This window comes from Triticum aestivum, chromosome 7A, assembly GCF_018294505.1.
Source record: "Triticum aestivum cultivar Chinese Spring chromosome 7A, IWGSC CS RefSeq v2.1, whole genome shotgun sequence".
Lineage (NCBI taxonomy): Eukaryota > Viridiplantae > Streptophyta > Magnoliopsida > Poales > Poaceae > Triticum > Triticum aestivum.
Genome location: NC_057812.1, coordinates 689,065,799 through 689,079,259, shown reverse-complemented (window position 1 = coordinate 689,079,259; position 13,461 = coordinate 689,065,799). Strand labels below are relative to the sequence as shown.

At 47.7% G+C, this 13,461-nt stretch overlaps 1 long non-coding RNA gene across 1 annotated transcript; it reads left to right on the top strand.

The window, feature by feature from the left end:
• The first annotated feature begins 3,985 nt into the window (after positions 1-3,985).
• LOC123154789 (uncharacterized) lies at positions 3,986-10,043 on the top strand. The gene is made up of 5 exons (XR_006477058.1): positions 3,986-4,221; positions 4,344-4,522; positions 4,689-5,612; positions 5,702-5,854; positions 8,388-10,043. It is a non-coding gene; the product is annotated as an uncharacterized lncRNA (long non-coding RNA).
• Positions 10,044-13,461: the final 3,418 nt, after the last annotated feature.

Below are 13,461 nucleotides of genomic sequence, written 5' to 3'. Positions count from 1 at the left end.
ACCTGGACAGAAACCTTCTTGGTTCCCGGCGGTGTGGCCCTGGACTTCTTGTTTCTGTCGGTGGAGCTCTCTGGCACGTCCTCGATGGGAGCACTACACTCCGAAGAGGTGCGCTCGCAGGAGTGGGTGCCTGAGGTCTCACCGGTCTTCTTCTTTTTCCTTCCCGGGGCTCCAGCGGCAGGAGCAAGCGCCTTAGCAGTGGCGGCTACTGCAACTGCTTGTTGGTAGAGTTGGTCAGTGCAATTTAGCGCATCCTTCTTGTATGATGGGACGGTGATGATCGTCACAGGCCCCGACATCTTTAGGGTGTTGTAGGCGTAATGTGACGTCGCCATGAACATGGCCAGTGCTGGGAGGCCAAGGATCCCGTTGTAAGGCAAGGGGATCTTGGCAACGTCGAACACAATCCTTTCTGTCCTGTAGTTCATATCACTCCCAAAAGTCACGGGCACGTGAGCTTTCCCTTTGGTTGACTTCTTCCCGGGTTGACCCCCTGAAACGTGCCCGTCTCTTCGAGGTCTTCATCAGGAATCTGCAGTTTCTCGATCACGGCAGGCGAGATTAAGTTCAGATCGGCCCCGCCATCGACTAGCATCTTAGTCACCTTGAGGTTGCGTATTGTTGGTGAAACCAACAATGGCAAGCACCCGACTGTAGTAGTGCGATCAGGGTGATCCTCAGTGTAAAAAATGATAGGTGTGCTGGACCACTTCAGCGGACTTTGGGCATCAAACGATGGCTCTGCCACTGTAATCTCATGCGCCCACTGTTTAAGCTGGCGGTGAGAGGTATGCAGCGAGGCGAGCCATCGACGCACATGGCCTCCGTAGCTTTCTGAAATTCTTGGTCACCAGACTCATCGTCTTCTTCGCGATCATCGTCCTTTGGCTTTTTGTCACGGCCCCGGGCGGCCCTCTCCTGTTGTTTGTCTTTGCCGCGACGGCCCACCTGTCCGTCACACTTCTTGCCGGACCCCTCAGCACCGTCCTGGCCTTTCTCCTTGTCTCGCCTCTCATATTCAGCCCTCTGCTTCTCAGCAAGGAGCTCAACCTGTCGGCAGTTCTGGATATCATGGCCTTTGGTGCGATGGATCTTGCAGTATTGCTTGTCAGAGTTTCCTGGCTTCTCGGCAGCCGCCAAGGCCCGGCAGGCGACACATCTAGCAATTCCTTGTCGGGGTCATCTGCCTTGGTTTTCTTGGCAGAGCCGGCGTCGTGAGATCCCTCGACGGCAAGCACGGCTTTACATTTGCGCTTCCTGTTGTGACGCCGGCCTTTCTTCGCCGGGGCGGCAGTATCCTCATTTGAGGAGTCGGTTTCCACGTCGGCATCTTCGCCGGGATACTTCCTTCCCTCTTCAGCTTGGGCACATCTGTCAGCAAGAACATAGAGTTCTGCCATGTCTTTCACCTTGTTCATTGCCAACTCTTCGCGCATCTTGTGGTTACGCATGTTCTGATGGAACGCGCTGATGATGGCGGCAGGGGGAACATCAGGGATATTGTACTGTACCCAGCTGAACCTCTGTATATACTTGCAGAGACTCTCGCCTCCCTTCTGGGGAATGATGTGCAGGTCGCTTGCTTGGCCATGGGCTTGGTGGCCTCCAGTAAAGGCGCCAACAAACTCATGGCACAAATCCAACCAGGAGGAAATAGAGTCTACCGACAAGTGCATCAACCTCGACATGGCGTTGGGTTTAAGAGCCAATGGAAAGTAATTCGCAAGCACCTTATTGTCGCGGGCTCCGGCAGCTTGCATCGCGATGGTGTAGATGCTAAGGAACTCAGACGGGTGGGTCTTGCCATTGTACTTCTCGCCAACGTCAGGTTTGAAGGTGCGGCGAGTGGGCCACTGGAACTACCGCATCTCACGAGTAAAAGCCGGACAGCCTACCTCGTAAGGTAGGCCTCCAGGGCTCCCCGGGGGCAGGTGGTTCACAGCAGCCCCTGCTCGCCTGTCTAACTGGTGGCGCGCTCTGCGCCGGCGCTCGATAGTGGTTCGAGCGTCTTCATGGGCTCGTTCCCGAAGAACTTGGCGCTGGTCACAGTGGGTCCGTGGGTCAGACGACGCTATGGAAATGTCGTCCCCGTGACATCGCGATGAGCCGGCGTCCGCGGTATTGGATGGGGAAGAGGTGAATGCACTGTGGTTGCGGCGCCGCCGGCCTTTCCGCCACTGGTGCGTGGGACTCCATCGGAGCGTCGACCCGGAGGCCCCACCGGACTTCGTTCGTCTTTGTTGGCCACATCAACAAGGCTTCGGGTAGTGGCTCTCCATTCATCTAGTTTCCCCATAGTGGGAGGAAAGTCGAGGAGCAACTGGGCGCGCCAGGGCCTCTGCTGGCGTCGGTGGCAGCGGAACCTGCACGGATCGCGATGCGCTTCGACTTCTGACATGTCAGAAGGAGCTCTATCACGACCCCGTGGTCGCATGCCGTTGTCACCAGTGCTTCGGCGAGTGGGGAGGTCTTCTACGTCCCGGAAGTGGCGCTCGGGGCTCTTCCCGCGGCGACGCCCGGGATCTTCGGCGTGATGACGCCGTTCGTCACGCGTTGCCTGGGAGGAGCGCGCTGTTGGCGCCGGCGTGGGAGTCTTGGAGGCCCTTGCATCGCCTTCGGGTGGGGCGGCGATGACCTCGGAAGGCCCCTCTCCACCCGCGGAGGGCCTGGCTCCGCCTTTGGATTTGGCGATGTGTGGCCCGTTACCAGGCGCACAAACATCGCCGCCTCCCAAACTCCGGCTACTGGGATGGCGCTGGTGTTCGCGAGTAGCGCCCCGGGTCCTTTCTGCTTTTGTGCTAGCCTTCTTAAGGCAAACTTGTTTAACTTATGTCTGTACTCAGATAGTTTTGCTTCCGCTGATTCTTGTGTTTTTGAGGTTATGTATTCGAGCCCTCGAGGCCCCTGGCTTATAATATAAAGCTGGTATTATTTTAATTTGTGTCTAGAGTTGTGTTGTGATATCTTCTCGTGAGTCCTTGATCTTGATCGTACATGTTCGCCATACTATCACATAGGTTAACGATGTAGTTGGAGCAGGACCGGTTGTACCATTCCTTTGCTTCATCGTTCTAGTTGGTCTTCATGCCAATAGCGCAACATCTATCTATCTATCTATCTATCTATCTATCTATCTATCTATCTATCTATACCTACCTATACTAATTTTGGACTCCCCAGAAATTACCACATTAATTAGAAATTACTGGCTGTTCATCTACTGGGCCCGAATTATAACGGTGTAGATCCACCCATATAAGCCTTGCAATCAAAGAAAAAACCAACATAACGTTTGTTGTAAAAAAGCAATCTAGAGCACCTTTAAAAAAACAATCAAAAGAATCTATCGTATTCCTATAAAACTCCAGCGTCAATCCTTCCCAAAAGAACCCTCACACAGTATTTTTATCCCTATGCCTTCTCCTTCCAATGCCTTTCCATCCAAAGCCGAGCTAGAGCCTTTCCTCACCCCTCGCGATCCAATCTAATCTATTCCCCTATTCCTTCTCTTCAACCTTTAAATCTCCAAAGCCTCTGCGATCCAATCTTCTTTTCTTTTTAGCCATATTGATGAATCAGACTGGAGCTTGGTGGTGCAGCGGAGGAAGTGTATAGATGACAATTTCAAGCAGATTGGCTGGCCGCTGTTGTCATTGAGGATACAGAGTTCTTGGGTGTAGTTGGCCCCTTGGAGCAGATTATGGAGAAGATGGAACGTCTACGTCCTCCTAGGCTGCACTCTAATTGGTGGGTGTGTGGACTCTATGGACGTTGTAGCACATGATCAAGTATGGAGGACGAGCAGGAGGTAGGAGATGATGTTTCTAGATTTCTTGATTCTAGGAAAATTATGTCAATCTCATGACTGCTATAGTGTGGCTGCCTGGCTAGACTGCTAGAGTGAATTATTTTGTTAATTTATATATGCTAATTTTCTCCTTCTTTTACTTACTGATTGACTATGGTTTTTCAAGTCACATGAAAATTGTGGAGTAACATGTGCCAATGGAACGAATTGGTTTGTTTTGTCTCTCTTATTGATTTCTATCTCCTGTTTCCATGATTTTGGGGTACATGTGCATGCTTGACTGAGTGCCCTATCGTCTCTCTTCTCCCAGAAAACAAATCTATGTCTCTCTTAAGGAGGAAGCGAGTTGGGGCATGGATCCGATGCACATAAGGGGCCTATCAGATTATAATTATTTTCCTCATGGTGTTCAGGTTCGTCTCCAACCACTATATGATTTTTTTTCTGTTTGTACTTGAACCAGTTGTATCTTTTCTGTTGTGTTCGAGCTCTATAGAAGGATGAAGGTGTGTTTTCCAAACCGCATAATTTGTAGAATCAACAATGGCGCTGACATGGAATCCAATTCCCCAATCGCTCCACTCCCTGGCGGCTACAGCAATGGCAAACTATTGTGGACTGCTTCCGGCCTATGAGGTAGAAGAAGAGATCATGGCACCCAAAGCTCGAGGAAGAAGGAGGGCAGTGCGGCTCCTCCCAGACATCTGCTCTCATGTAAGCCCTTTTTCCCTGCTCAACCTGTCCAAGTCTCTCACGTATCCTTTTTTTCCCGGGCTCAATCTCGCATGTCTCTCTCTTTTGCATGTACCTCTCTCTCTCTCTCAGGACTCTCCCTTCTCTACTTAGTTAATCGGAAAATATCTTGCCTTCCCATGTATAGGTCTCTACAAAAACACACTCATGCAAAGTCCATATCGTGTTCTTCTTCGGATCGGCTATTCTATTGTTCAATCGATCCACAACTGATCTAGCCTCCGCCAGGACAGCCACGGGCGGCTTTACTTGAAGTCCTGCCACATGCCATTGCGAAGAATTTTATGGGAGTCTATTCTGACCTTCTTGAGCCTTTCCTGGTGTGGACCCCACCTGCCGCATGCCGTTGCTAACATGTCTAATTTTGTAGGACAAACAGACGAAGGCAAGCACGTAGGGTTGCTAGCACTGATGCCCACTTTGCCGGAGAAACAGTAGGAACACAAGCATGTTATTTTTCTGATGATAAAATCTTCCAAGTCCGCTGATGTTGTTCGCATCTATATCAAGTAACTGCTCCTCCTCAGTTTAGATGTGCAAAGTTGTCTCCTGCTGTGTAAACTCTTGCCCTACCTATGTTGGCAGCAAGCTAGCAAATCATGTCCAGGCCGATCTTTTCCTCCTGGTCCTGGGATCATCAACGAAACTTAATCTTGGGATGATAAACTCCATGACTAGAACGCGTTTTGAACATCCATTTTACTACCAGTCCAACATGACATGCTGCCTCCCAATATGATTCTTTTGGTAGCAGTGGCCGCCTTAATTTTTTTCCTGTATCCAGATCTTTGATTACGTAATAAGCATAGCCTCTACATGATGCCACTGTGGTGTCTTAATTGGTTGTCTTATGGATAGCACCATTGCAGGATTGGTGATCCACGTTTGCAGATTTATAAGTTTCCTGTATAATATTTTCAGGCTATATATTTTTTATTTGTTCACTAGATGCCTGATGAAATTCCTATCGGAGCCAACAATTTATTTTACTACCAGATATATCTATCAAACTCTGAGGACAAGATCATCAAGTCTCAGAGTTAGCAATATGGTATGTACTGATCTACAAGTACCAATAAAATGCATTGACTCTTTATGTCGAACATGAAAATAATTGAGGAAGGTTTGTAATATGTACAGGCATTACAGGGGTTATTGTTGACATTAAGTAATTGTTGTTCATATATAGAGGTTAGTGTCGAACCACTAACAGCGAGTGAATGATTGGAGGTGATGCCATATCGTTATGTAAGCGTTTCTCTCCACAAGATGGCGATATAAATGTCCGAACCAGTAAGTGTTCGAACTACTGATATTTATATTTGATTAATTAGGACAGCGTAAAGCAAAAGGACTACTACTACCATATATTTATATATATTTTCTATGAACTCCACCCATCTATTAGCCCGTTGTACTGCCAGGGAGTACTACTACCATATTACACTACTAGGGAAAAGCCTATACACAGAATCTTACACAAAATCAGGCGCTGCAGCTAAGTAGCAGTTGCGCGGGTTTTTAACCCTCGCTACTATATAGCAGTAGCGCTGGTTTTTACCCTCGCTACTACTAAGCAGTCTCTACTGTGCCCCCCGGGACATGCCATAGTAGTAGCGCGGGTTTTTAACCCTCACTACTACTAAGTTGATAGCAGTAGCGCTGGTTTTTACCCCTCGCTACTACTAAGCGGTCTCTACCGTGCCCCTGGGCCATGCCATAGTAGTAGCGAGGGTTATAAACCCGCGCTACTACTAAGTTTTTACCCCTCGCTACTACTAAGAGGTCTCAACCATGCCCCTCCCCGGGACATGCCATAGTAGTAGCGAGGGATAAAATCCCTCGCCACTACTAAAGGTCCCATTTTGAAACTCTACCCCCCCCCCTCCCCTCGTGGATCGCCTTTTCGATTTTGTAAAAAGCAAAAGAAAATGATAAAAACTTCAAAAATTAAAATCCTTTGAGATGTAGTTATGTTACTACATCTACTAGTTAGGAAAATTTAAAAACTTAAATTTGGACATGTTTTGCAAAAAGTGTAAGGAAAATGTAAAACGGCTATAACTTTTGCATACGATGTTAGAGAAAAACGTATAATATATCAAAATGTTTCAAAAATTAAAATCCTTCGAGATGTAATTATGTTACTACATCTACTAGTTAGGAAAATTTAAAAACTTAAATTTGGACATGTTTTGCAAAAAGTATAGGGAAAATGTAAAACGGCTATAACTTTTGCATACGATGTCAGAAAAAACGTATAATATATCAAAATGTTCAGCACGAAAATCCGCATACGATGGAGACCGCCTACGGCCTGTTTGCAAATATTTAGAATCCTCAAATTCTAAAAGGAAAAAAGTTATGCTCAAATTTCAGTTTTTTTAGTTTTGGTCAAATCTGGTCAAACTACTTATTCAAGAAGTATTAGTGTTACTAAATAATTATTCAAGAATATTAGTGTTACTAAATAATTATTTCAGTTTTTTGGAATTTTGGTCAAATCTGGTCAAACTGTGGTCAAACTTTTGTCAAAATGTGGTCAAACTCCTTATTCAAAAAATATTAGTGTTATTAAATAATTATTGTTTTTTAGAACAATAGTTTTAAACTCAAACAGCGAAATGTGTGACTTCATGCTCAAGCTAAACTCCCGAGGGTTAATAGGATTGACATCTTACTATTGTCAGGAAAACAACAAGTGCAGACTTGGAATCGAGGGAGAATAGAACCCGGAAGTTAAGCGTGCTCATGCCGAAGTAGTGAGAGGATGGGTGACCGTCCGAAAAATTAGATGATTTGGAATGATGAGGGGTGACTAGAGATTAAATTGAGCAGCGATGAGGGTGATTAGAGATTAGAGGTTAAAATAATCCAGAAATTTGAAAATTCGCGCAAAAAATTCGAAAAAAATTCCGCAGGTTAGCAGTAGCGCGGGATTTTACCCACGCTACTACTAACGGACGTAGTAGTAGCGCGGGTGGCACCCGCGCTGCTGCTATACGTTAGCTGTAGCGCCTTATTAGTAGCGCCGGCCCCCGCGCTGCTAATAGGCCCAAAACCCGCGCTGCTACTAGGCTTTTCCCTAGTAGTGTTACTATACGCATGTATTGCCTCATGCTTTCCCTTGCAAGTGTAATTACTATACACATGAATTTAATGCAATTTGGCGAGAGTTCATACTCTAGCCAGTTCGTGGAAGAAACAGAGGATTCATAGTTCCCGATAACGAGTGTAAGGTAATATAGCTGCTGATGTTGCTGGATTAATGCATCTGTTTTAGTCTCTTCGACAGCATGTGAATCATAACCACTTTTGTTAGGTCAATTGTTATCCTGCACTTGCAATCTGTTGTCCTCCTTTCCGATGTCTTTGTGTTCTCAATAAGGAAATTCTCATATGTACTTTTTTTATAAATTACTAAATCTGTTCATATTCTGTACATCTTTCCAGTATATATGCACAGTTTTTCAGACAAAAAGACAACCAATCATCTAATTTTGGACGTTGCCCGGACTAACTAACGTTGATCAATCAACTCATGTAGTTGCGTGGCGTGTACACGTGCCGAGACTCAAGGCCCGTGTGTCCAACTATAGGCACGTAAAGATATATATGTAACTAGCAGCTTTACATAGACAATGGTACGCATATGAAGATGTGCTAGCCTTCATCAGGGCTATGCTGAGGTTTCTCAAGCCATCTAAATGTTTTCTCTTATTGGTTATGTTAATTAAAACTGCAACACTCAACTGAGATTGTACCCATATGTACTATAAATCCACATCTTCACAATGTCTCAATTTCTCTCCTCCTCTTTCATCAGATATGGGTGATGGCGTACACAAAGTAGTCTGAGTACACTATGTTCTGATCAAAGATGAATACACAACAGGGTGAGGATCGATGCTTGATGAGGTATGTGTTCGTATTTAATGCTAGATGGGAAGGGTAATTTTTATTTTTGTAATTATGATTTTCTCTGTATAGATGAACAATAGAGTGAATAATTTCTCTGATTTGGGGTGGCCTTTGAAAAATGCTTTCCTACAATTATGAGTAGTTGTACAAGGACATTGCTCATCCACTAATCATTATTCATTATAATTTGTCTTTTAGACTGTCGCAAAAAATAGTGATGGGATTGACCAAAACCTGTTACTGTTCCCCCTTTTATAACCAAGCGACCAAAGTTAATTAAACATTGAAGAAAGTTTTTACAACTGTACACACGTAAGTACATGTAATTAGCAGTTTCATGATAAACAATGTAAGCATATGGAGATGCGTTAGCCTTCATCAGGGTTGTGCTGTGTTGCATATATGTACTGGCTATGCTCCAAATTTAAGTATGACACATATTCTAATATGTTGTTCAAGTGCATCTAATACAAAAGAGTTATATGTAAGGATCTGTGATGTGATGTTCAACAAAATCTCTCTGGAAATTGTAGCATTCTTCAAGTTTAAAATGTGTTAAGGTTGTTTGTTAAATTCCAACTTATTTGTTGTATTGTCCCTTAGTTTCTTACCTCACTTGAATAAGGTGTGTTCTTTCTTTAGATTTTTTTCCTTACCCAATTAGTTTCAAGGATATATGAAGTGTCATGCATATGAACTATGTGTGAGTATTTCTCTTATAGTTTTTTCTAGATTGATCTTATTTAAGGGAAACAATCGTTTATCATTAAGAAAAACATAGCACTTTCTAAGATCGCCAATGGAGTACGGCTAAGCAATTAGGCAATAGCTTGACGACTTCGAATACTACTGAATTTATATGAAACTTATTTCATCATATTTACAAATAACTTATATCAAGTTATCTCGGCACAAATTATTTTTTCGTGTCATCTCATTAATTAACGTGGTTACATCCAACTAAGTCATTTCTATTATATAACTTCGCATCAATCCTCAAGTTCGATATCCTTGCAAAACACATCATCAATGTTAATGATATAGATTTCAACGCAATATTATTTAATTAGCCCATGCGCACGCACGGGTTGACGACTAGTGTCATATAGTCGATCTAGTAGTTTGAGAAGGCGGGCATCACCTACAACACTTTGAAAAACTTGTTCCACTTGGGAGCAATTATGTTCACCAAAACTAAATACACCATGAATTTTTCACAGCCACTAATTGTGTGAGAGTTTGACCCATATCCAAATATATGCCCTCAATAGGCTTAGCTCAAATTTAGCTATTAGTGATTTATTGTCGAGAATGAAAGACCCACAACTAAATACATTAAAGTATTTGATGTTTAGCTTGTTGTAGGTTAGTAGCTCATATGGTGTCTTGTTAATAGCTTGCCAGGTAGAGACGATAGGATACATGAAACATGGTGATGATGGCTTAGTCCCAACACTAGTGCAAAAAATCCAAGCTATGGCGTGGCAAAATTGCCTTGCTGGCGTGGACACCCGACGCCACCAATATGGTGCCATTGCTAAAAAATAGTGGTGGCATCGGAGCCCACGTCAGCAGTATTTCATATGTTGATTGTGTGCCACATAGCCCAACACCAACAAAATATTTTTCCTCACCTAGCAGCGCCTGATACATCTCCAATGTATATATAATTTTTGATTGTTCCATGCTATTATATAATCAATCTTGGATGTTTTATAGGCAATTATATATCATTTTTGGGACTAACCTATTAACTCTGTGCCAAGTGCTAGTTGCTAGTTTTTTACTATTTTTTTTCAGGAAATCTGTACCAAATGAAGTCCAAATGCCACGAAACTTTTGATGATTGTTTTCCTGGACATACGAGGACTCTAGAAGCTTCGGGAGCATACCAGAAGGCAAACGAGTAGACGAGCAGGCACTTGGGTGCGCCCTGGGCCCCCCGCCCTAGTACCTTGTGGGTCCCTCGAGGCTCTATCTGACCTAATCACACCTCTATAGATTCTGTAAAATCAAGAAACCAACAGAGAAACAAACAAAATACTTTTTCCGCCACCGCAAGTTTCAGTTTTTCCGGGATCCCATCTGGAGGCCTTTTCTGGTACTCTACCAGAGGGGAAATCGATCACGGTGGGCTTCTACGTCAACCCTGCCGCCCTTCCGATGTTGTGTTAGTATTTTACCACAAACTGTCGGTGGGAACGACACCTATGGGATCACAAGAATCCCTACTACGGTTAGCGGGGCGCAGGGTCGTGAGAAGAGCGGATCAAACAGATAGTACACAGTTTGTTTATCCAGGTTCGGGCTGCGAGGATGCGTAAAACCCTACTCCTGCTTTGGTGGATTTATATTCCTGTTCTTGAGCTAGCTTTGGGGCATTAGGAGCTCCAAAATGCCGAATCCTCCTCCTGGTCGCCTCGGGCCTCTTTTTATAGAAAAATGGGTTGCCACAGTGGCATGCAGGAGGTGGAAAGGGTACAGTGATGCGAGGTTATCCCTCGCATTACATGACAAGGCGCCTTTAATGCGTCTTGCTTAGGTGTCCTTGCTTTATCGGGGACGGGGGAGAAACCTGTCTCGTCCGTTGCCGCTCCTTCTTGTGTCGACACGCGCCCTGGCCAGCGATGCATGTGATGCCATGTAGGTAGGCAGGCAGCTAAGGTGGCGCAGTGGAGGGTCTCCACGAAGATCTGCATGCCGCCACGTAGGTGCCTGCCTAGCTGGATGGGTCGGCAGCCGCATGCGTACGGTGGTGGAGGTTTAGTTGGCATGGGCCTAATGGTGGCCCTGCAGATGTTCTTGGCAAGGGCCTTGCCGGCACCCCGGCACGGGTCTTGCCGGGGCGCTTGCTGTCATCCCCGGCAAGGCGCTTGCCAGGGGCCTTGTGGTCTTCCTCGGCTGGGATCCCCCCAAGGGTCGTCATCTTCTATTGTACGTATCTGATCTTGAATGTCTTCACAAAGATCTGCATGCCACCACGGGGATGTCTCCCGAATCCTTGCCCCATGGGGGCAGTGGACTCAAGGGTGATTTGCTCCGTAGGCGTGGGGCGAGTTGCCGCGGCAAGGGTCTTGCCGGGGTTGCTAAAAACTGTCTCCCGGCAAGGATCTTGCCGGGGGAGTCTGCTTCGTCTCCTTTGTTCTTTGTGGTTTTGGCCTTGGCGTCATCCTAGTTCCCGTGAGCTTCGGTCTTACCCTGGCTCACCTCCCTTGCCTTGCTTGGTGTGGTGGTGCCCGCGGCTCTGACTGCCCGTGCACAGTTATAGGGGTACAAAAAGTGCACCCCTCTTTTTGTACACCGACAGGAGCCCCCGGGCCTGGGCCACACATAAGTGCAACGCGTTGTTAGGTCAGGCCCAGAAACGGTGCGCGGGTAGGCGGGGCGGTTTTTACCGCGGTAAGATTCTTCGCGCGCTGCGCTTCCCACGACTCGCGCGTGTGGCGCGGCGTGGGGAGGTGGGCGTGATGTGGGCAGCATGTGTGGGGTTGGTCTCTACACGCATGCGTCACATCGTAGTAAAGGGGTGGTTCGCGCCTTCCCCATAAACGGAGGGAAGCGTGGAGGCACGGCCCATTTACTGAATGGGGCCGAGGCGCGGTCCTCAAGACGTCCACTCCCCACGATCACGAGGTGGGGAGAGGTCGCCTCACCCGTCCCCTTGGTTCTGCACGTCCGCCACATGTTTCCTATGCGCTTGGGGTGGCAAACGACGGAGGCGGGAAATCAGGCCGTCGCTGGTTGGGGCAGCGGGTCGGTCCTGGCTCCCTGCGCCTTCCGTGTTTTGATTGGCCGAGCGGGGCGGCCGAGCCCCAACCCCGTTCCTTTATAAAGAGCGGGAGGGGGGATGGCGTCCCGCTTTCTTCCATCTCCTTCCTCCTTCCGCTTCTGGTCCTCTCTTCCATTCGTCATGGAGAGAGGAAATCCCGGTCCTTCAACGGTGGCGGCGAGGGTCGCCGCTCGACAACTATGCCTATGGTGGCAGGGCCGGCCGCGAGGGGAAGGGGGAGGGGGCGAGGCCGTGGGCGAGGCCAGGGCTCTCGGGGAAGAGGAGGACGGGGTGGTGCGCCGACCTCGCCTCCGCCAGCAGTCCTCCTCCATTGGAGGGCCATGTTGGGGATGACCCTTGTGAGTTCTTCGTCAGGCTGCGCCGGCTGCCGCACCGTCGCCTTCGTATCCCGACTCTATTTGCGCAGGAGATGGTGCTGGATCCGCCGGAGTCACTGCGGCTGCACATGAGGGGCTGCGGGATCAGTGGCACGCGGGTCCGCGTCGACTTCCCCGCTCCTCACGTGATGTATCTTCGTCGGGGATGGAAGATGTTTGCTCATATCCACAGCTTGATGGAGGGTCTCACTATCCATTTTAAGCTGATGGAGGGTGGCCTTCTCTCTGTCAAAGTCTTCGGGCACTTTGGGACTCGTACAAGGTGCTGCATGGAGAGCTCTTCTGATAGCGAAGACTCCTCCTCGTGCGGGAGTGACAAGGAGGACAGCGGCAACGACGACGAGGGCGGTAGGCGGCAGGATGACGGGTCCGACTAGGTGTCGGGTGCCCCTCCGTGCGGCACCGGCGACCCCATCATCCATGTCGCCGGCTCCTTGAACTTCTCGGGGTCGTCTCCTTGGGCGGCTGGCGTTGGGAGGCTGCGGAAGAGGAAGAGGGTGGGCGGCAAGGCCGTCAAGTCAGAGTATGCGGGCACCGACGCCTTCGAAGCGTACGGACGTCCTGCCGCGTTGTCTTCGAGCTCTGCTTCCGCCGCCACCATCACCACCCAGCCTTTGGATGGCCACCAAGATGTTCTCCCTGCGTCTTCTGCCACCCGTAGCTCGCCTAGGTGCTCATTTTGCCCTTCTCGCCTCCTTGACCTGCCTCCTGAGGAGAGGGACAGGAAAGGGATTACGGGCACCTTATCTCTTTTTAGTCTGGAAGCCTTCGGGCCTTTGTTGAATTTAAAACTTGTAATCCCTTCATTCATG